This window comes from Neofelis nebulosa, chromosome 10, assembly GCF_028018385.1.
Source record: "Neofelis nebulosa isolate mNeoNeb1 chromosome 10, mNeoNeb1.pri, whole genome shotgun sequence".
Lineage (NCBI taxonomy): Eukaryota > Metazoa > Chordata > Mammalia > Carnivora > Felidae > Neofelis > Neofelis nebulosa.
This window is the reverse complement of record NC_080791.1, coordinates 12535762-12560417: the sequence shown is the minus strand read 5'-3', so window position 1 is coordinate 12560417 and position 24656 is coordinate 12535762. Positions and strand designations below refer to the sequence as shown.

General features: G+C 39.4%; 1 pseudogene; it reads right to left on the bottom strand.

The window, feature by feature from the left end:
• The window catches only part of LOC131488547 (NXPE family member 2-like), a 62007-nt pseudogene extending 39951 nt beyond the window's left edge, over positions 1-22056 (bottom strand).
• Positions 22057-24656: the final 2600 nt, after the last annotated feature.

The following is a 24656-nucleotide window of genomic DNA, read 5'->3' as shown; positions in this document are numbered from 1 at the left end:
TGTATGTTCAGCTATGTTCACTACAAGTATAGCCACCATCGTTCACCATGCAACACAATTAAAATACCATTGACTATATATTCCCTGTGCTGTGCCTTTAATCCCGAGATTTATTTATTGCTTAACTGGAAGCCTGTACCTCCCATTCCCCTCACCCTTTGTGGCCATCCCCTCACCTCCAGAAACCATCAGTTCTCTATGGGTCTGTTTATGCTTTATTTCTTCATTTATTTTGTTTCTTGGATTACACATATAAGATGGATCACATGATGCTTGTCTTTGTGTCTGACTTATTTTGTAGTGTAATGCTCTAGGTGTATCCATGTTACAAATAGCAAGATCGCATTCTTTTTTCATGCCTGACTAGTATCCCACTGTATTTATATACCACAACATCTTCATCCATTCATCTATCATTGGACGTTTGGGTTGCCTCCATAACTTGGCTATTGTAAATAATGCTGCAAAAAACATACAGGTACATATATCTTTTCAAATTAGTGTTTTTTATTGTTTGGGGGTAAACACCCATTAGTGGATTACTGAATCATATGGTAATCCTATTCTTAATTTTTTGAGGAACATCTAAACTATTTTCCACAGTAAACATCTATTTACATTCCCACCAACAGTACGGAAGGGTTTCTCTTTTTTTCTACATCCTCATCAACACTTGTTGTTTCTTGTCTTTTTTTATTTGAGCCATTCTGACAGGTATAAGGTGATATTTAATTGTGTTGATTTTCATTTGCCTGATAATCACTGATTTTGGGCATCTTTCCATGTGTCTGTTGGCCATCTGTATATCTATTTGGAAAAATGTCTATTCAGGTCCTCTGCCCATTTTTTAATCACATTATTTGTTTTGGTGTTGAGTTGTACGAGTTCCCTATATATTCTGGATATTAACCTCTAATAAGATCTATCATTTGTAAATACCTTCTCCCGTTAAGTAGGTTGTCTTTTCATTTTGTTGTTTTTCTTTCCTGTGCAAAAGCTTTTTACTTTGTGCACCCTCAATAGTTGATTTGTGTAGAAAACTGTTGCTGAGGCTGTGTCAAAGCGATTACTGCCTGTTTTCCTGCAGGAGTTCTAGGGTTTTAGGTCTCAAAATTGTGTTGTTAATCCATTTTAGTTCATTTTTGTGTGTGGTATAGAAAGTGGCCCAATTTAATAATAACATAGCTGAAAGAAATCAAGAAAACAATCCCATTTAAAATTGCAACAAAAAATAAAATACCTAGAAATAAACTTAACCAAGGAGGTGAAAGACCAGTACTCTGAAACCTGTAAAACATTGATTAAAGAATTGAAGAGGACACAAGTAAGTGGAAAAGTATTCCATGCTCATAATCAGAATAATTAATACTGTTCACATGTCCATATTACCACAAATAATTTACAGATTTAATGCAATCCTTATCAGAGTTACAATAGGACTTTTCACAGAACTAGAACAAATAATTCTAAAATTGGTTTGGAGCATAGAAGATGCTGAATAGCCAAAGCAATCTTGAGAAAGGAGACCAAAACTTCAGGTATCACAATCTCAGATGTAAAAATATACTAGAAAGCTATAGTATTCAAAACTGTATGCTACTGGCACAAAATAGATAAGTGGATTGGTATCACAGGAGACAGATCACAGAAATAAACCCAAACTTGTATTGTCAGTTAATTTATGACAGGAAGCAAGATTATACAATGGAGAAAAGACAGTCTCTTTGATAAATGGCATTGGGAAAACCAGACAGCTACACACAAAAGAGTGATTTAAAAAAATGTATCATTGCATCTCTGGAGGCAAGGGAAAGAAAAGCAAAAATGAACTACTGGAACCTCATCAAAATAAAAAGCTTCTGCACAGCAAAGGAAACAATCAGCAAAACTAAAAGGCAACTGACAGAATGGGAGAAGATATTTGCAAACGACATATCTGATAAAGGGTTGGTACCCAAAATCTATAAAGAACTGATCAAACTCAACACCCCAAAAACAAATCATCCAATGAAGAAATGGACAAAAGACACGAATAGACACTTCTCCAAAGAAGACATCAAGATGGCCAACCAACACATGAAAATATGCTCCACATCAGTCATCATCAGAGAAATAGAAATCAAAACCACAATGAGATACCACGTTACACCTGTCAGAATGGCTAACATTGACAACTCAGGCAACAACAGATGTTGGTGAGGATGTGGAGAAAGAGGATCTCTTTTGCATTGTTGGTGGGAATGCAAGCTGGTGTAGCCACTCTGGAAAACAGTATGGAGGTTCCTCAAAAAACTAAACATAGAACTACCCTACAATCCAGCAATTGCACTGCTAGGCATTTATCCACGGGATACAGGTGTGCTGTTTCAGAAGGACACATGCACCCCCATGTTTATAGCAGCACTATCCACAATAGCCAAAGTATGGAAAGAGCCCAAATGTCCATCGATGGATGAATGGATAAAGAAGATACACACACACACACACATACATACATACAATGGAGTATTACTTGGCAATCAGAATGAAATCTTGCCATTTGCAACTACATGGATAGAACTGTAAGGTATTATGCTTAGTGAAATTAGAGAAAGACAAAAATCATATGACCTCACTCATCTGAGGACTTTAAGAGACAAAACAGATGAACATAAGGGAACGGAAACAAAAATAACAAAAACAGGAAGGGGAACAAAACAGAGGAGACTCATAAATATGGAGAACAAATTGAGGGTTACTGGAGGGGTTGTGGGAGGGGGGGATGGGCTAAATGGGTAAGAGACATTAAGGAATCTACTCCTGAAATCATTGTTTCACTATGTGGTAACTAATTTGGATGTAAATTTTAAAAAATAAATATTTTTAAAAATGTACCATTGAATTTGGTTTGCCAATATTAAGAATTTTGCATATATATTGATCAGGGATATTGAACTTTATTTTTTTCCCCCCCTTAAGTGTCTTTATCTGGTTTTGCTAGCATGGGAATGCCAGACAGGTAGAATGAGTCTGGAAATTTTCCTTCCTCTTCTTTCTGGACTACTTTGAGGAGACTAGGTATTAACTCTTTAAATGTTTGGTAGAATTCACCTGTGAAACCATTTGGTATTGGACTTTTATTGCTTAAGAGTTTTGATTACCAATTCACCCAATTTCAAGGAATTTATCCATTTTTTTTCTAGGTTGTCTAATTTGTTTATACATGACATTTTTTAAGTTGATTTATTTTCAGAGAGAGAAGGAGGGAAGGAGGGAGAGAGACAGGATGAGCAGGGGAGGAGCAGAGGAGGGGGAGAGAGAAAGAATCCCAAACAGGCCCCATGCTGTCAGCACAGAGCCCAAAGGGAGTTGATTTCACCAACTGTGAGATCATGACCTGAGCTGAAATCAAGAGTCAGAAGCTTAGCTAACTGAGCCACCCAGGTGCCCCTGTTCACATGTAATTTTTAATAGTATTCTTATAATCCTTTCTGTATTGGTGATATTGGTTGTTATTTCTCCCCTTTAATTTTTTATTCTATTTGTTTGAGTCCTCTCTCTTTTGTTCTTGATGAATCTGGCTAAAGGTTTATCATTTTTATTTATCCTTTCAAAGAATCAGCTCTTAGTTTCATTGTTTTTATCTATTGTTTTTTAGGGGGGGGGTTGTTTTGGGCATCTTTTTTGTTTTTTGTTTTTTTTCTTTGTTTTTTGGTTTTTGGGTTGTTTTTTTTTTTTTTTTTTACTTTTTTTCAGTTTCAACTTATACTCTGATCTTTATTATTTCCTTTCTTCTACAGATGTTGGATAGTCTTCCTTTCTTTAGTTCCTTGAGGTATAAGATTGGATTATTTTATTTTTAAACTTTAGTTAACATACAGTACAGTACTGGTTCTGGAATAGAATGCAGTGGTTTATCACTCACATACAATACCCAGTGCTCCTCACGACAAGTGCTCTCCCTAATATCCATCACCCATCTAGCTCTTCTCCCACCCACCTCCTTTTTAAGATTTTTGTTTTATGCAGTATACCTGTATTGCTGTAAATTTTCCTCATTGAACTGATTTGGTTGTGTCCCAAAGATTTTGGACCATTGTTTCTATTTTCATTTGTCTGCATGTATTTTATTTCCACTTCGATGTCTTCTTTAACCTATTGGTTGTTTAGTAGTGTGTCATTTAGCTTCTGTGTGTTTGTGTTTTTGCCAGTTTTTTTCTCGTAATTAATTTCTCATTTCATACCATTTTCATCAGAAAAAAATGCTCAATATGATTTCAATCTTAAATTTATTGAGACTTGTTTTATGGCCTAATATGTGATATGTGCTATAGAATATTCCATGTGCACTTGAAAGGAATATGTATTCTGTTTTGGGATAAAAGGTCCTCTATGTATCTTTTACATCTATGTGGTATAATGTGTCATTCAAAGTCCCTGTTTCTTCATTGATTTTTCTGTCTGAATGATCTATCCATTGATAGAAGTATAAAGTCCCATAGTAGTATTGTGTTAATGTCAATTTCTCCATCTGTTAATAATTGCTTTATGCATTTAGGTGCTCCTACATAGGTGCTAGACATTTCTAGTTTTTATAATCCTCCTGTTAGAATAATCCTTTTATCATTATGTAATGCCCTGCTTTATCTCTGGTTACAGTTTCCATTTTAAAGTCTATTTTGTCTGATATAAGTATTGTTATCACAGCTTTTTTTTTCTTTTCTTTTTTCTTTTTTTTTTTTTTTTTTTTTTTGCTTCTGTTTGCATGGAATATCTTTCTCCAGCCCTTACACTTTCAGGCTATATATGTCTTTAAATCAAACAGGAATCTCAATCAGGCAGCATATAGATGGGTCAAGTTTGTTTAATCACTCAGACACACTATGTCTTTTGATGAGAGCATTTAGACCACTTATATTCACAATAACTATTGATAACTATATATATTGTCATTTTGTTATGGTTTTTGTTGTTTTTGTAGTTCTGTTGATTTCTTCTGCACTTGTCTATTCTGTTTTGATGGCTTTCTTTAGTTTTGTGCTTGGATTACTTTCTCATTATTTTTTTGTATCTATTAATAAGTTATGATTTATAGTTACCATCGGATTCATATGTAACATCATATATATATATATATATATATATATATATATATATATATATATATATATATATATATAGAAATCTACATTAAGTTGATGACCCCTTAAATTTAAACACATTCTGGGTCACCTGAGTGGTTCAGTTGGTTGAGCATCTGACTTTTGATTTCACCTCGGGTCATGATTTCATGGTTCGTGGGTTCAAGCTCCATGTCAAGCTCTGTACCGATAGTACAGAGCCCACTCAGGATTCTCTCTCTGTCCCTCCTCTGCTCGTTTTCTCTCTCTCTCTCTCTCTCTCTGTCTCTCTCAAAATAAATAAATAAATAAACATTAAAATTTTTCAAACATATTCTAAAAGAACTACATTTTTACTGCTCCCTCCATGTTTTATATATAGGTCACTTTACATCTTTTTACTTTGTATATCTTTTGAGTATTTTTTGTAGACATAATTGATTTTATTATTTTTATGTTTTAAGTTCTGTACTGGCTTTATAAGTGATTATTCTACATTTACTATGTTTGCTTTAACCAGTGAAATTTTTTTTCATAATTTTCTTCTAGTTAATGTCTTTTCTTTCCATTTAAAAATTTCCCTTTAACATTTCTTGAAAGGCAAATTTAGTGATGATGAACTCCTTTCACTTTTAGTTGTCTGGAAATTTCTTTAGATCTCCTTCAATACTGATAGATGATCTTGTAGGCTATTGTTTGTTGCAGGTTTTTTGCTTTCAGCACTTTGAAGATACCATGCAACTCCTTTCTGGCCTGCAAACTTTCCACTCAAAAATTACTTCATAGCCTTATAGAGTTTCTCTGGCCTATAACTAGTATCTTTGCTCTTGGTACTTTTAATATTCTCTATCTTTGTTTTTTGCTTTTTTTTCTTAATTTATTTTTGACAGAGGGCACGAGCATGAGTGGGGCAGGAGCAGCAAGAGAGGGGGACAGAGGATCTGAAGCAGGCTCTGCACTGACAGCAGAGAGTCCTATGTGGGGCTTGAACTCATAAACCATGAGATCGTGACCTGAGCTGAAGGTAGATGGTTAACTGACTCAGCCACCCAGGATTCTTGCTTTTAAAATTGTTATGTGTTTAAATTGGTATGGACCTCCATGGGTTCATCTAATTTGGGCTCATCTGTCCAGAACCTGGATATCTGTTCCCTTCCTCCCAGATTAGGGAAGTTTTCAGCTATTTCTTTAAGTGATCTTCCCCCTTCCCTTTTGCTCACTCTCTCTCGCTCCTCCAGAGATCTCTGTACTGTGAATGTTATTATGCTTAATGATGTCACAGGGTCCCTTAATGTATTCTCATTTTTTCTTTTTTCTTTTCAGCATGGTTGCTTTCCACTACCCTTTCTTCAATGTCAATTATCCTTTCTTCTGCATCCTCTAATTTTCTATTGATTCCCTCTTGTGTATTTTTTATTTCAGTTACATATTCTTCAGTTCTGACAGGTTATTTTTTATATTTTCTATCTCTTTGTTGAAGTTTTTACTGAGTTTATCAACTCTATTGTCAAGTAAAGTGAGTATTTTTATGACCATTAATTTGAACTCTTTAACAGCCATATTGCTTATCTTTGTTTCATTTACCTGTTTTTCTGTGTTTTTTTTTCTTCATTTGGATCATAGTCCTCTGTTTCTTCATTTTGTTTATCTTTGTATTTGTTTCTATATATTTGGTAGGTCAGGTATGTCTACTGGTCTTAAAAGTAGTGGCCTTGTGTAGAAGGATTCCTTTGGTGCTCTGTAGCATAATCCCCTTTGGTCACCACAGCTAGGCCCTCCATGGGTCTCCCCTATGTAGGCTACATATGCCATCTTGTTATGGCTGACCCACAATTGCTGTAAGGATGCTGGGTGGGTTAAGCTGGTGCTCAGCCCTACTTGCTGTAATTACCCTCTTTGCTTGTTGTAGGAGCCCTGGGCAGCCAAGTTTGCTCCTTGTGCTGGTAAGAGGCTCAGCCCAGACCCACTGGTGGGTAGGACCGGACCTCAGACTATCTGTTCACCATTAGCCCCTGTGACATCTGTGGGTACATCAAAGGGCAGGGCTTGCTCCCTGCAAAGCCAGGTGAGAGGCCCAGCTGCAAGCACTGGAGGGTGCTGGTGTGTGGGGTTAGTTTGCCACCTCCACAGGGCAGAATGACCTGCCCAGTAGATGTGACAGGGTGCTTTAGAGGGGTACCTGCTGGGGCAAGTGGGTTGGGTGAGGCAGGTCTACAGGGAAATGCTGGGGTGGGGCATGCAGTGCCAGCAAGGTGAATGGAGAGTATTAAAACTGGCTCCAGAGGGGTGCCTGGATGGCTCAGTTGGTTAAGCATCTGACTTCGGCTCAGGCTGTGATCTCAGGTTGTGAGTTTGAGCCCCACACCAGGCTCTTTGCTGACAGCTCAGAGGCTGGAGCCTGCTACAGGATTCTATGTCTTCCTCTCTGTCTGCCCCTCCCCTGCTTATGCACTGTCTCTCTCTCTCAAAAAAAAAAACATTAAAAAGGGGCGCCTGGGTGGCGCAGTCGGTTAAGCGTCCGACTTCAGCCAGGTCACGATTTCGAGGTCCGTGAGTTCGAGCCCCGCGTCAGGCTCTGGGCTGATGGCTCGGAGCCTGGAGCCTGTTTCCGATTCTGTGTCTCCCTCTCTCTCTGCCCCTCCCCCGTTCATGCTCTGTCTCTCTCTGTCCCAAAAATAAATAAAAAACGTTGAAAAAAAAATTAAAAAGAAATTTTTTTAATAAAAAAAAGAACTGGGTCCAGAAAGCATTTGGCTATCTAGGCTTGGGGAGGGTAAGAAAAATGGCACCCACAAGCACTTTCATTCTCGTAGAAAGCTCCTGCAGACACTTGCCCTCCCCCAGAACACATCCTAAAATTAGTCAATAAATCTCCTTCACATATACTCCATACACTTTCAAATTGCTGCTCCTGTACTATGTCTCAGGCTGAGTTATTTAGTGGCTAGCTCTTGAAGGGATGGGACTCAGTTTCCTTTTGCCCACTGGCTCTCCTGGAGTTAACCCTGCTGATTTTCAAAACCAGATACTATGGGGACTGGTCTTCTCAGTGCAGGTCCCCGGGACCGGGGATGTCTGCCATGGAGTCTGATTCTCTTGTTCCTCTACACATGTTATGTCCCTCCCATTTGTGGTCAGTTATACTATACCAGGGGTTTGGTTTCCAGCTGTACCCCTCCTACCCTTTTTGATGTGGCCTTCTCTCTACAACTAGCTCTGGAAGATATGTTCTGCTGGACTTCAGATTGTTTTTGGATTAGTTGCAATATGTATAGTTGTTGCCTCATAGTGTCCATGGGATGAGGTGAGCTCAGGATTTTCCTAATCCACTGTCTTCTCTCTTTCAAGATGGAGGTCATTTATATATTTTGCCGCTTAAACAATATACCTTCTTTGTCATCTCTCTACATTGTTGGGATTTGTGGTATATGTTAAGACAATTAAATTTATATTGAATTATATCAGATTTATAAATGGCTCTAAAAATAACAATCTGGCATTATCATCTAAGGAACCACATAATTGTATTAAAAATTATGGTCCAGGAAATAGGGAAACCACAGAGGTGTTAAAAGGCCTCCAGTTGCTTCAAGTCTAACAACTTTTTTTGGTGTAATAGTTGGTATGAATGATGGTTGCCATGGCAGAGATAAGGGATCTGTCTTTTCCATAGACTGAGCTTTCAGTGGGTTCATGATTTATTTATATGTTCTCCACAAGGTTTAGCAAAGTACTTTGCCTACAGTAGGCCCTCCATAAACATTTACTGAATATATGAAAAATGGGCAGTGTGCAAATGCATACAGCATTGATTGTTATAACAGAAGTCATTTGCTTTTCTGAAATTCACTTAAGTTCCCGTATAGCAAAACCATCGCTTTTATGAGTTAGATGGCTGTGTATTGACCACTGAATTTCCTGTGATAAAATGAAAATATCCACAGAAATTGCTAGTTCATAGAACTTTAATTAAGATGGTTTGGCTGAAACAGATATGAGAAACCACCAAAGAAATTATCTAACTCTGTAGCTTATCTGAGACATTTTCACATTACCTAATTATTGGATTTTTAAGAATAAATCTTAAGTTTAAATAAAAATAACATGTACATTTTGAGAGCAGGCAGCTGAAATTAAGAGTTGGTTAGGCATTTAGATCTGACTTAGTATTAAAATTGATTTAAATTGATATGAAAATAATTTCTAAGAATAATAAAGTCCCCCCTGTAAAACCCAAGATGATTGATACTCTTTGTCCGAGGAAATGAAAGTTTGAAATAGTTAATGTCTAAGAAATTTCTCAAAGTAAGTCATTTAAATGGATAAATTGTGAACACGGCAAGCAATAGCACAATAGACTTACTATTATGTGGTAAGACTTCAATGTAGGTAAAGTTCTTTATCATTTCAACCCCCATGTTTGATCTTCAAAAAAATGGGAAAATCAATTAGCCAGATATCTGCCCAGATATTAAAGTAAAAAATGAATCACTAGCTGAGAGAGATTGAGCCACTCTTCACTCTCTACAAATGCTTTATTTTCCTTTACTTTGATACATTTAAGATATTCTGAGAAAGTAAATGGGTTAGGATTCTGGAAAATCATTCTCCTGGTAAGGGAAGGGATCCAAAGATCCAGAAAGAGGGCCATGTGGAATTCATAAAACATATATCTTTGGTTTTATCTTCTAAATGATTTTCTACTGCAAGCCAGCCTTTGCATCTTTACCACCTGTGGTAATTCAGGCCTTCATCAACATTTTCCTATGGCAGTACTTCTCAAACTTGAGTGTACATCAGGATTATCTGGAGAGCTTATTATAACTCCGCTTACTGAACTGTATCCCCAGGGCTTCTGATTCAATAGTTCTGGGGCACTTGAAGAGATACCTACACCCCATATTCATAGCCTCATTAATTCACAGTAGCCACGCTATGGAAAGAACCTAAGTGTCCATTGATGGATGAATGAATACAGATGTAGTCTAAATATACAATGCAATATCATTCAGACTTAAAAGAGAAAAATAGCTTGCCATTTGCAATAACATGGATAAACCTGGAGGACATGCTAAGTAAAATAAGTCAGATACAGAAAGATAAATTTCACTCGTATATGAAATCTAAACAAGTCAAATTCATAGAAACAGTAGAATGGTAGTTTTCAGAGTTGGGGGTGGGAGAAATGGGGAGATGTTGGTTAAGGGGTATACACTTTCAGTTATAAGATGACTAAGGTCTGGGGATCTAATGTACAGCGTGATAACTATAGTTAATGTAGGTTTAAAACTGGCTGTGAAAGCAGATCTTAAGTTTCCTTACACAACACACATACACACACACACACACAAGCACCTGGCTGGCTCAGTCAGTAGAGCATGCATCTCTTGGTCTCAAGATTATAAGCCCCACATTGAGTGCAGAGATTACTTAAAAATACAAAATAAAACACACACAAAAATGCAAACTATGTGAGGTGATGGATATGTTATTCAACTTGATTACGGTAACTATTCTACAGGGTATATGTGTATTTCTGCTCCTTTGGTTTATCCCAACCAAAACATCCTCTGTGCTGCCTGTTTTCCCCTAGACAAAATACTTCCATGACTTTCCATCATCAACCTACAGGATAAGGACCAAGCTCCTTGACTGGCTTACAACCTTCTATGAAAGTCCATTTGTCCAGCCTCCTATTCATGCACTTTTGACCTTCACAAGATCCCCAGAGGTTATTTTCTGTACTTTGTCATCTCCTTGAGAGTAGCATTTGGGTCAGTCTTATTCATTATAATGTTTTAGTGGCCTAGCACAGTGAACTTCACCTCGAGGTATATAGGTCTTACAAATTAAGTTGATGAGTATATCTGGTCAACTGAATTCATTCCATCAACATAGTATCCATCTTGGGAAAGGAAGGACTTCAGGGGCCAGATCCACAGAGACCTCCAGGAAGGACAAAGGAAGTATTTTCCAAAATTGAAAAAGATTGTCTGAATTTTGGAGTCAAATGAGAATAATCCTTCATCACGGGCATCATAGGGTTGCAGAGGTGAGGGGTCAGGGTATTTGGACAGTAACAGCTGTCGGGAGTGGTGGAGTCATGGGAGACAGTGTTATATATAGCCTCTTGACTTTCGCATAAAGTAGATTCGGATACAGGTTCTGACTGCATCTTGCTAGGTGTAACTTACTTTGGCCAAGCTATTTAATATATTTGGGCTGAAATTTCCACATATGTTAAATAAGCATAATAGTCACTCCAGATTATTTTTACTGAGGATCCTGTCAGACCTATCTTTGGCACAAGGTTAAAATTTGTCTCGTTGCAGAACCTGGATTTCTGAAATTTGAAATATTTATTCTCCCACATCTATTTAAGGTAAAGTTGAAGTTGTCAAGAGATAACCTTGTGAATTGGATTACCAAAGCCAAACTTTGGGACATTAAAAATAGGATTAAAAGGGGGCCCCTGGTTGGCTCAGTTGGTTAGACATCTAACTTAGGCTCAGGTCATGATCTCACGGTTAGTGAGTACGAGCCCAATGTCAGGCTCTGTGCTGACAGTGCAGAGCCTACTTGGGATTCTCTGTCTCCCTGTCTCTCTGCCCCTCCCCTGCTTGTGTGCACTTGCTCTCTCTTGCTCTCTCAAAAATAAACATTTATAAATATATAAAAAAGTAGAATTAAAAACACAGTATGACGTTCATGTCAATGTGTCTTGTCTTAGTATTAAGTGTGCATGTATGTGTATGTATATATATGTATGTGTGTATATATATATACACACACACACATACACACACGTGTATATATACATATGCGTGCACACACATTCACACACACATGCATATTACGTTTCAGAAGGGAGTCTGTAACAGACCATGACAGAAACTGAAAGATTTCTTAACAACTGTGTTTCCTGTATGAAGTCTTCTCAGGTGGCAACCACTTGCTTATTTTCCCACCATGATTATCAAAAAAAAAATACTAAAATTAAAAATATTTTTTTAACTTGGAAGAAGTGAGTATTTGAGGAGGTAGCATCTGATTGGGTAGCTAGGGATGAGAGAACATGAGGGAGAAACTGTATTTACTATGTTACAAATGAAAGAAACCAATTTAGTCCTTGGACTTGTGGGAAGAAATGATGTCCTAGCACCTGACTTGGGCCTAAGAATGGGGCTTAGAGTTTTGTATTAGAATAATCTGCAAGAGTTCTTGGATATGGAATCAACTGTGAAACTGACTATTCACCTGTGAGGAAATGTATGTGTACTTCCATGCAAGAGGAGAAAAAAGACATTTTTTAATGAAGCTTGGAATCCAGAAGTAAATGTGTGTATTGGAAAGTAAAACAGGGTCAGGCAAGTTGTCATAAATATAGTCCACTTTGGAAGCATGATTGAGCCAAAAACACATGGACGTTAGCTAGACCAGGAATTTAGGATTTCCTGAGAACAAGGAGGAAAGTGTGTAGGGAGAGCTCCCCCAACACAGGCTGCGTTGAAGACCATCTCAAGAGGGAGCTGTATGTGGCCAACAGGGAAAATGGAATCAGCACAGGAAGACTCTGCCTGTAGAGTTAAAACATGGCCTTCAAAATGAAAAGGGCTCTACATCTTCATGAGTATACCTCCTTTAGGTATTAGTTAAAATAGTTTTTTGGAAAAGCCCAGCCTCTGTTGTCTGATCCATAGGATAAAGGAATTGTTCCATATCTTTATCAGGAAAACAAAAAAGTGAAGGTGACAGAGCGTGAAAGGGACATTTTGTAGAAACCTAGGGTCAGTTGTGCCCTGCCCCCTGCCCTGGTGTCGTCATAATGTTTGAAATGGATTTGAACTTAAATTTTCAGGATACTATATTATTCCACTTGCTTTTTTGAACCCACATCACAAAACAAGGCCTTTCTTTAGCAGCAATTACCAAACTATGGAACCAAAGTCTCTTAAAATGGTATAACTGTTCCATGGTCAAATAATTTTGAACCTCTGTCTTCCATCCCCACTTGAAGGGATACATACTAAAGTTACTGAATAAGCCAGCTGAAAATAAACCTATTGAATTATTTTCCCTGATTGTATTTCACTTATTTTCCATTCAGCAGTTGAGAACCTTCCACGTGTTAGGCATCACTGGGCTAGGAGACAAAGTGGTGGCTCTTAATGGCTTCCTATCATATATAGATGACCTCTAAGCTCTGCCTACCCATCTGACCTCCTTGCTCCATCATCCATTGCACTCGAGCCTCAGTGGTTCCCCTCACCATTTCTGAAACATTCCAGCATGTTCTCACCTCAGTTCATATACTCTCTCTTGGGAATGGTATTTCCCCCAAAATTCATCTGGCTCACTTCCTCACTTCATTCAAGGTGTTGCTCAACTCACCTGTTCTCAGGTTGGTATTCAAAACAGGTCTCACCTGCCTCTTCTAAAATAGCACTCACCATTTCATTAACAATCCTTATTCTAGTGACTTTGTTACAACTTGTTGTTTGCCGTTTTTTTACTCCACTAGAATATAGAATTCCAAATACCCAGTGTTGCAGAATGAGTCTGGAGTTCTCTCTTGTCCAGCAAGAAAGCAGATGCAAAATTAAATGTGAGAGAGGCTAATAATGTCTGGGAGGAGATAAGAGCCCCAAGTAAGGGTCCTTGCTCAGTTTTTATTAGGATCAGAAGGCTTACAAACGTGATGGGTGTGCAGAAAAAGACAATGAAACAGTAATCATGAATTCATGTGTGTGAAAGAAAGGGGCTTTCAAAGATACGCAGTGTTAGGGGTTTGGGTCAATACAAAACAAAATCCTGGTGTGAGTATCAGGTGCTGAGTGAGTCTGTTTGTCTCAACTTGCCTAGGGGATAAGACAGAGCATGCTACCCCAGGGTCAACATGGCACCTTTCTTTTGCTAATTACCTCTGCTCCAGGCAATTTCACCAGCAGTCTATTACCTAATCTTGGATGCATTCATCCTGTGGGTTCCTACTCCTATACTTCTATACTGGGGTGCCCTGTTTACCTAATCTTGGATTCTTTCATCCTAAACCTTGTTAACCCATTGGTGCAAACTCAGGGAATTCCTAAACTTATTCCCCACAACCCAGAGTTATGTCTGGAACATAGAAAATCCTAACTATTTAGGGGAGTTCCGGAAGATGGCTGCGTAGGAGGACGCTGGGCTCACCGCGCGTCCTGCTGATCACTTAGATTCCACCTATACCTGCCTAAATAACCCAGAAAACCGCCAGAGGATTAGCAGAACGGAGTCTCCGGAGCCAAGCGCAGACGAGAGGCCCACGGAAGAGGGTAGGAAGGGCGGCGAGGCGGTGCGCGCTCCACGGACTGGCGGGAGGGAGCCGGGGCGGAGGGGCGGCTCACCGGCCAAGCAGAGCCCCCGAGTCGGGCTGGCAAAAGCGGAGGGGCCGGACGGACTGTGTTCCGACAGCAAGCGCGACTTAGCGTCTGGGAGGTCATAAGTTAACAGCTCTGCTCAGAAAGCGGGAAGGCTGGAGGACAAAGGGAGGGAGAGCTGCTGAGCCCCCGGACGGCAGAGCTCAGCTTGGCGGGGAACAAAGGCGCTCGCCAGCGCCATCTCCCCCGCCCATCCCCCAGCCAAAATCCCAAAGAGAACCAGTTCCTGCCAGGGAACTTGCTCGCTCCGCGCAAACACCCAACTCTGTGCTTCTGCGGAGCCAAACCTCCGGCAGTGGATCTGACTCCCTCCCGCTGCCACAGGGCGCCTCCTGAAGTGGATCACCTAAGGAGAAGCGAGCTAAGCCTGCCCCTCCCGCCCCCGTGCACCTTGCCTAACCACCCCAGCTAATACGCCAGCTCCCCAGCACCACAAGCCTGGCAGTGTGCAAGTAGACCAGACGGGCCACACCACCCACCCCACAGTGAATCCCGCCCCTAGGAGAGGGGAAGAGAAGGCACACACCAGTCTGACTGTGGCCCCAGCGGTGGGCTGGGGGCAGATATCAGGTCGGACTGCGGCCCCGCCCACCAACTCCAGTTATACACCACAGCACGGGGGAAGTGCCCTGCAGGTCCTCACCACTCCAGGGACTATCCAAAATGACCAAACGGAAGAATTCCCCTCAGAAGAATCTCCAGGAAATAACAACAGCTAATGAACTGATCAAAATGGATTTAAATAATATAACAAAGTGAATTTAGAATAATAGTCATAAAATTAATCGCTGGGCTTGAAAACAGTATACAGGACAGCAGAGAATCTCTTGCTACAGAGATCAAGGGACTAAGGCACAGTCACGAGGAGCTGAAAAACGCTTTAAACGAAATGCAAAACAAAATGGAAACCACGACGGCTCGGATTGAAGAGGCAGAGGAGAGAATAGGTGAACTAGAAGATAAAGTTATGGAGAAAGAGGAAGCTGAAAGAAAGAGAGATAAAAAAATCCAGGAGTATGAGGGGAAAATTAGAGAACGAAGTGATACACTAAAAAGAAATAATATACGCATAATTGGTATCCCAGAGGAGGAAGAGAGAGGGAAAGGTGCTGAAGGGGTACTTGAAGAAATTATAGCTGAGAACTTCCCTGAACTGGGGAAGGAAAAAGGCATTGAAATCCAAGAGGCACAGAGAACTCCCTTCAGACGTAACTTGAATCGATCTTCTGCACGACATATCATAGTGAAACTGGCAAAATACAAGGATAAAGAGAAAATTCTGAAAGCAGCAAGGGATAAACGTGCCCTCACATATAAAGGGAGACCTATAAGACTCGTGACTGATCTCTCCTTTGAAACTTGGCAGGCCAGAAAGGCTTGGCACGATATCTTCAGTGTGCTAAACAGAAAAAATATGCAGCCGAGAATCCTTTATCCAGCAAGTCTGTCATTTAGAATAGAAGGAGAGATAAAGGTCTTCCCAAACAAAAACTGAAGGAATTTGTCACCACGAAACCAGCCCTACAAGAGATCCTAAGGGGGATCCTGTGAGACAAAGTACCAGAGACATCACTACAAGCATAAAACATACAGACATCACAATGACTCTAAACCCGTATCTTTCTATAATAACACTGAATGTAAATGGATTAAATGCACCAACCAAAAGACATAGGGTATCAGAATGGATAAAAAAACAAGACCCATCTATTTGCTGTCTACAAGAGACTCATTTGAGATCTGAGGACACCTTTAGATTGAGAGTGAGGGGATGGAGAACTATTTATCATGCTACTGGAAGCCAAAAGAAAGCTGGAGTAGCCATACTTATATCAGACAAACTAGACTTTAAATTAAAGGCTGTAACAAGAGATGAAGAAGGGCATTATATAATAATTACAGGGTCTATCCATCAGGAAGAGCTAACAATTATAAATGTCTATGCGCCAAATACCGGAGCCCCCAGATATATAAAACAGTTACTCATAAACATAAGCAACCTTATTGATAAGAATGTGGTCATTGCAGGGGACTTTAACACCCCACTTACAGAAATGGATAGATCATCTAGACACACAGTCAATAAAGAAACAAGGGCCCTGAATGATACATTGGATCAGATGGACTTGACAGATATATTTAGAACTCTGCATCCCAAAGCAACAGAATATACTTTCTTCTCGAGTGCACATGGAACATTCTCCAAGATAGATCATATACTGGGTCACAAAACAGCCCTTCATAAGTTTACAAGAATTGAAATTATACCATGCATACTTTCAGACCACAATGCTATGAAGCTTGAAATCAACCACAGGAAAAAGTCTGGAAAACCTCCAAAAGCATGGAGGTTAAAGAACACCCTACTAACGAATGAGTGGGTCAACCAGGCAATTAGAGAAGAAATTAAAAAATATATGGAAACAAACGAAAATGAAAATACAACAATCCAAACGCTTTGGGATGCAGCGAAGGCAGTCCTGAGAGGAAAATACATTGCAATCCAGGCCTATCTCAAGAAACAAGAAAAATCCCAAATACAAAATCTAACAGCACACCTAAAGGAAATAGAAGCAGAACAGCAAAGGCAGCCTAAACCCAGCAGAAGAAGAGAAATCATAAAGATCAGAGCAGAAATAAATAATATAGAATCTAAAAAAACTGTAGAGCAGATCAACGAAACCAAGAGTTGGTTTTTTGAAAAAATAAACAAAATTGACAAACCTCTAGCCAGGCTTCTCAAAAAGAAAAGGGAGATGACCCAAATAGATAAAATCATGAATGAAAATGGAAATATTACAACCAATCCCTCAGAGATACAAACAATTATCAGGGAATACTATGAAAAATTATATGCCAACAAATTGGACAACCTTGAAGAAATGGACAAATTCCTAAACACCCACACTCTTCCAAAACTCAATCAGGAGGAAATAGAAAGCTTGAACAGACCCATAACCAGCGAAGAAATTGAATCGGTTATCAAAAATCTCCCAACAAATAAGAGTCCAGGACCAGATGGCTTCCCAGGGGAGTTCTACCAGACATTTAAAGCAGAGATAATACCTATCCTTCTCAAGCTATTCCAAGAAATAGAAAGGGAAGGAAAACTTCCAGACTCATTCTATGAAGCCAGTATTACTTTGATTCCTAAACCAGACAGAGACCCAGTAAAAAAAGAGAACTACAGGCCAATATCCCTGATGAATATGGATGCAAAAATTCTCAATAAGATACTAGCAAATCGAATTCAACAGCATATAAAAAGGATTATTCACCATGATCAAGTGGGATTCATTCCTGGGATGCAGGGCTGGTTCAACATTCGCAAATCGATCAACGTGATACATCACATTAACAAAAAAAAAGAGAAGAACCATATGATCCTGTCAATCGATGCAGAAAAGGCCTTTGACAAAATCCAGCACCCTTTCTTAATAAAAACCCTTGAGAAAGTCGGGATAGAAGGAACATACTTAAAGATCATAAAAGCCATTTATGAAAAGCCCACAGCTAACATCATCCTCAATGGGGAAAAACTGAGAGCTTTTTCCCTGAGATCAGGAACACGACAGGGATGCCCACTCTCACCGCTGTTGTTTAATATAGTGCTGGAAGTTCTAGCATCAGCAATCAGACAACAAAAAGAAATCAAAGGCATCCAAATTGGCAAAGATGAAGTCAAGCTTTCGCTTTTTGCAGATGACATGATATTATACATGGAAAATCCGATAGACTCCACCAAAAGTCTGCTAGAACTGATACATGAATTCAGCAAAGTTGCAGGATACAAAATCAATGTATAGAAATCAGTTGCATTCTTATACACTAACAATGAAGCCACAGAAAGACAAATAAAGAAACTAATCCCATTCACAATTGCACCAAGAAGCATAAAATACCTAGGAATAAATCTAACCAAAGATGTAAAAGATCTGTATGCTGAAAACTATAGAAAGCTTATGCAGGTAATTGAAGAAGATATAAAGAAATGGAAAGACATTCCCTGCTCATGGATTGGAAGAATAAATATTGTCAAAATGTCAATACTACCCAAAGCTATCTACACATTCAATGCAATCCCAATCAAAATTGCACCAGCATTCTTCTTGAAACTAGAACAAGCCATCCTAAAATTCATATGGAACCACAAAAGGCCCCGAATAGCCAAAGTAATTTTGAAGAAGAAGACCAAAGCAGGAGGCATCACAATCCCAGACTTTAGCCTCTACTACAAAGCTGTAATCATCAAGACAGCATGGTATTGGCATAAAAACAGACACATAGACCAATGGAATCGAATAGAAACCCCAGAACTAGACCCACAAACGTATGGCCAACTCATTTTTGACAAAGCAGGAAAGAACATCCAATGGAAAAAAGACAGTCTCTTTAACAAATGGTGCTGGGAGAACTGGACAGCAACATGCAGAAGGTTGAAACTAGACCACTTTCTCACACCATTCACAAAAATAAACTCAAAATGGATAAAGGACCTGAATGTGAGACAGGAAACCATCAAAACCTTAGAGGAGAAAGCAGGAAAAGACCTCTCTGACCTCAGCCGTAGCAATCTCTTACTCGGCACATCCCCAAAGGCAAGGGAATTAAAAGCAAAAGTGAATTACTGGGACCTTATGAAGATAAAAAGCTTCTGCACAGCAAAGGAAACAACCAACAAAACTAAAAGGCAACCAACGGAATGGGAAAAGATATTTGCAAATGACACATCGGACAAAGGGCTAGTATCCAAAATCTATAAAGAGCTCATCAAACTCCACACCCGAAAAACAAATAACCCAGTGAAGAAATGGGCAGAAAACATGAATAGACACTTCTCTAAAGAAGACATCCGGATGGCCAACAGGCACATGAAAAGATGTTCAACGTCGCTCCTCATCAGGGAAATACAAATCAAAACCACACTCAGATACCACCTCACGCCAGTCAGAGTGGCCAAAATGAACAAATCAGGAGACTATAGATGCTGGAGAGGATGTGGAGAAATGGGAACCCTCTTGCACTGTTGGTGGGAATGCAAATTGGTGCAGCCGCTCTGGAAAGCAGTGTGGAGGTTCCTCAGAAAATTAAAAATAGACCTACCCTATGACCCAGCAATAGCACTGCTAGGAATTTATCCAAGGGATACAGGAGTACTGATGCATAGGGGCACTTGTACCCCAATGTTTATAGCAGCACTCTCAACAATAGCCAAATTATGGAAAGAGCCTAAATGTCCATCAACTGATGAATGGATAAAGAAATTGTGGTTTATATACACAATGGAATATTACGTGGCAATGAGAAAAAATGAAATATGGCCTTTTGTAGCAACATGGATGGAACTGGAGAGTGTGATGCTAAGTGAAATAAGCCATACAGAGAAAGACAGATACCATATGGTTTCACTCTTATGTGGATCCTGAGAAACGTAACAGAAACCCATGGGGGAGGGGAAGGGAAAAAAAAAAAAAAGAGGTTAGAGTGGGAGAGAGCCAAAGCATAAGAGACTGTTAAAAACTGAGAACAAACTGAGGGTTGATGGGGGGTGGGAGGGAGGGCAGGGTGGGTGATGGGTATTGAGGAGGGCACCTTTTGGGATGAGCACTGGGTGTTGTATGGAAACCAATTTGACAGTAAATTTCATATATTAAAAAAAAAAATAAATTAATTAAAAAAAATAAAATAAAATAAAATAAAACATATCCTTAACCTAAAAAAAAAAAAAAATAAATAAAAAAAAAAAATAAAATCTTTAATTTGGCCATGCTGCTGATACTACTACTTTGAGAACCCTATGTTGTAATTGCCCTGCCATTCAGGGAGAGTGTATATTAGGTACTAATATTTTCGCTATTAAATAAAATAAATGAATAAATAAAAAAAAAAAAAAAAAAAAAAAGAAAATCCTAACTATTTAAAAATTGAATAAATAAATGGCAAAAAAATTATGGTTATTGCTTCACAGAACTTACAATGTAGCAGAAGATATAAAAATATGTGTGAAATTTAACAGTATAATGAGTGTTATCATTGGGAAAAAAATCAGAATGTACTGAAAGAATATGCGAATAGCACTTTACCCAAAGGTGGAAGAGTACTATTTAAACCAAGACTTGTAAAATTACAGAGTTGAAGAAGCACATGGTCCATTTGTGAAATGAACGTTTAGCTTGTCTGACAGAGCAAGGCAGCATAAGGGTGAGACAACAAGGTTTAGAGCTAGGCAAGTCCTTGTAAACATTACAGAGTATGGATTTTACCCTTAGAGCAATGGGGTCACATACAGGAATTTAAGCAAGGAAAAGTAAAAGTCATCCAGATTTTAGAAACTTGAGTTTGGATACAGTAGATTGAAGGAAACAAGACTGTGGACAAGGAAACCAGCTCTGGGGATGGGTGGAATAATCTAATTGAGGTACAATGATAGTTTCTCCACAGAGGCAACAGCAATGGAGTGATGACTGGGTTCAGTAACTCTGTGGGAGGTACAATGCATAGAATTTGGTGATTTATTTAATGTACAGGGTGAAGTAGACCAATGATATTATTCATCCCCCCCTTTTTTTTGACATGGCATCTAATATTCTGTAGGATTGTTGTTCTATAGAATATGTTACAGAAAATACTGGTCTCTTAAAAAGTTGGTCTCTTACCAACTCTGGAAGTATTACAAACCAATGGATAACAATCAGGATATGTAAAGTGCTTCATTGGTTATACTCCTTAAAACCACAGGTATAGAGATGACCTGTATGGGGCCTGTGAGTATACCAGCAGCTGAACCGACTCCGATAGGATTATAACCAAATCAACATTTATTTGGTGTTAGGGAGCTTGATTAGGAAAAGTTTCTAGGCAGGGTTGGTCTGAACCTAAGCCTACCTCTTTGTATTGCCTATTGAATGTGAAGGCCTGTTACCTGTGGAAAAGACTTGGTTCTTCCTTTCTAAGATAGCAAATATTTCCCTCGCTGGTGGTCATGTGAGTCATACCTACAGGGAATATGTGGAGGCTTCATGCGGTAGAAGGCCTCTTGGTCTTGGTAGTCCAGGTCTTTACACAGCTGAGCAGTCGAGTTCAGGTTCAGACCACACAGAGCGAAGACTAGGAGGTGCCATTGTCAAACTGGCCTGTGGCGATCATTCGGTCATTGGTTCCTTGCCCTCCAGAGAGCAGACATCCCTTCACTGGGGTGGATGAGCAGGAGAGACAGAGACCCAGCCCTCCCTAAACAAAATGAAGCTGACAAGGTAGGTGCTGTTGTTGAAGTCTGTCACCTATTCTGAAGCGCCTACCTTCAGGGCTGGGCAGGACATCCTGGCCCTCAGGAAATCCCCACCATACATCTTCCTGTGTCCCAACTGGTCCCTTGCCTCCAGTAGGATATCTAGCTGCTTCTTCCTGCAATAGGTGTCTCGAGGTTGGAGGATGGTGGCTGTGCCATGTGCAGCCCTGGTGGTGGTGTTCATGTGGGTGAAACGTCTGGATCAGATCAGCTGGTTTACTTTCTCCATGATTCCCTTTATTCTCAGCTCAGTCTGTTAGTCAAACTGCTGGATCCAGTGGTACTTCAAGATGTAAGGTCTTTATTAAGATGTTCCATTGATTCAGGGCAATAGGGCTTCTCAAACTGAACAAGAACTGAAGTATTGAGGGAAAAGGAAGGTACCATCAACAAACAATATAGTTTGCTTTCAATATAAATTATTATGGCCCGGCTTATACACATTTCAGTTGGCGTAAACACATACCAAAAACGGATTCTAACGGTTTTCAATTTTGGAATCCTAAGAATCAATTTCCATGAAATGTGACTTCCTCTGTTACCAACAGATGATTTTTTGGAAGTCATTGGCTTAGAAATTAACTACATAAAATAAGTATATATTATTTTGTGATGGAATTTTGAAGGGTGCCCCTTTGCCGTATCCTCACTTTCTTCTTCTTTATAAAAATCACATAGCCATGTTATAGACAATACGGAAAACAGCAAACTTTTAAAAACACGATCCTGCCTACGCTTTGCTGTTTTTATGGTATTTTTTATTTATTGTCGCCTTTTCCTTTTTTCTTTCATGTATGTATTTTGTTTACTAATCACGTTAAAATTAGTACTAGTACCTTTTGCAGTAATACCATTATAAACAGTTTTTAAATTTGTTAATATTTATTTATTTTTGAGAGAGGGAGAGACAGCATGAGTAAGGAGGGGCAGGGAGAGTGAGGGAGACACATAATCAGAAGCAGGCTTCAGGTTCTGAGCTGTCAGCACAGAGCCTGACCTGGGATTCGAACCCATGAACTATGACATCATGACCTGAGCCGAAGTCAGATGCTTAAGGAACTGAACCACACAGGCACCCCAGTATAAACATTTTAATACAGTTAATCAGTTTTCGTGATCATTTATAATCACATAATAGTCTACAGGAGGATGTGAAATGGCTTGTGGAGCCAATGATATTGGACAACGGGAGTATAGCTATTTTACATGACTTTTAATGATCAATACCTAGGGGTGGAAGTACCAGATTATATATTATTGAATTAAATAATCAGCCAAAGCACGTATGCGTTTTTATTCTTCTTGATTGTCAAACATACTCTCGAGGTAAGAGTTTACAGTGCCACCAGCAGTATGGGAAGACTGTTACAACACACAGGTGTCTCATTGGTCTTCGTAGCAAACTGTGATGAGGAAAATAACTTATGAGGAAAACAACTTTGTTCTTCTGAGTTGCTATTCAGACATTTTACAGTATAACCCTGCTCTATACGAGTCTGGACTTTTAGATAAGGACTTGAGTTTGGGGTGCCTGCCCCAGGTTCACCTTTTACTTTTCCTGGACACCTTTTAAAATAACCACTTAGTGGGGCGGCTGGGCGGCTCAGTCGTTCAAGCATTCAACTCTTGATTTCACCTCAGGTCATGATCTCATGATTTGTGAGATGAAGTCCTGCATCGGGCTTTGTGCTGACAGCACAGAGATTCTCTCTCTCCTTCTCTCCCTCTCTCTCTCTCTCTTGCTTTCAAAAATAAATAAACTTAAAAAAGTAAAAGAACCACTTAGGCTTGAGCCCATGAAAAGTCAGTAATCTCCACCCCAACCACTTTATAAGTAATAGGTGCTTGCTACCCTGCTCTCCTATCTCCCGCTTGCTGGTTACTTGACGGAGGACTCCCCACCCCCTCAATTACCCCTCTTCCCTTCTGGGATTTCTAAGTACAGATTTTCCTTGAGTTAATAATAGGGTGTATATCCCAATAAGTCCATTTTAAGTTAGAAAAAAATACCATAAGCCAGGGCACCTGGGTGACTCAGTCAGTTAAACATCCAACTCTTAATTGCAGCCCAGGTCATGATCTCACTATTGGTGAGATCAGTCTGTGAACTGGCAGTACAGAGTTTGCTTGGGATTCTCTCTCTCCCTCTCTGTCCACCCCTTCCCCGCTCTTGCACACTTGTCTGTATGCTCTCTCAAAATAAAAAAAAATACTTTAAAAAATAATAAATACCATAAGACAAAAAGGCATTTAATACATGTAACCTACAAAACATAGCTTACTTTTCCCACCCCACCGTAAATGTGAACCACTTCTATTATCCTACAGTGGGGCAAAATCATCTAATCCAAAGCCTATTTTATAAGAATGTTGAGTATCTCAGGTAACTTAATCGCATACTGTACTGAAAGTGAACAACAGAATGCTTGTATGTATGGAATTATTGACAGTGTGTGGGTTGTTGACTCCCATGATCCCATGGCTGCCCGTAGGCTGTGGTTCACTCTTGCTGCAGAGGGTCTCAAGAGTGTGTTGTACTATATATTCCTAGCCTTGGGAAAATCTTCAAGTTCAAAATCCAAAGTATGGTTTCTGCTGAAGGCTTACTGCTTTTACACCATCATAAAGTCAAAGAATCATAAATCTAACCACTGTAAATTGGGAGCTCTCTGTAAGAATAAATCCTGTAACTCTACTTCCTTTGTGTGAGTATATTGAAACTGCACCTTTAATCAAAAGGACTCTGTGGATCTTATTACTCCCCCCAAAAACTTGGAATTCGGATGCTGAGGGAACTACCTGCTGATCCAACGTGTGTGGCATGTGCCCCCTCATTCATCAGGTCATAATCTA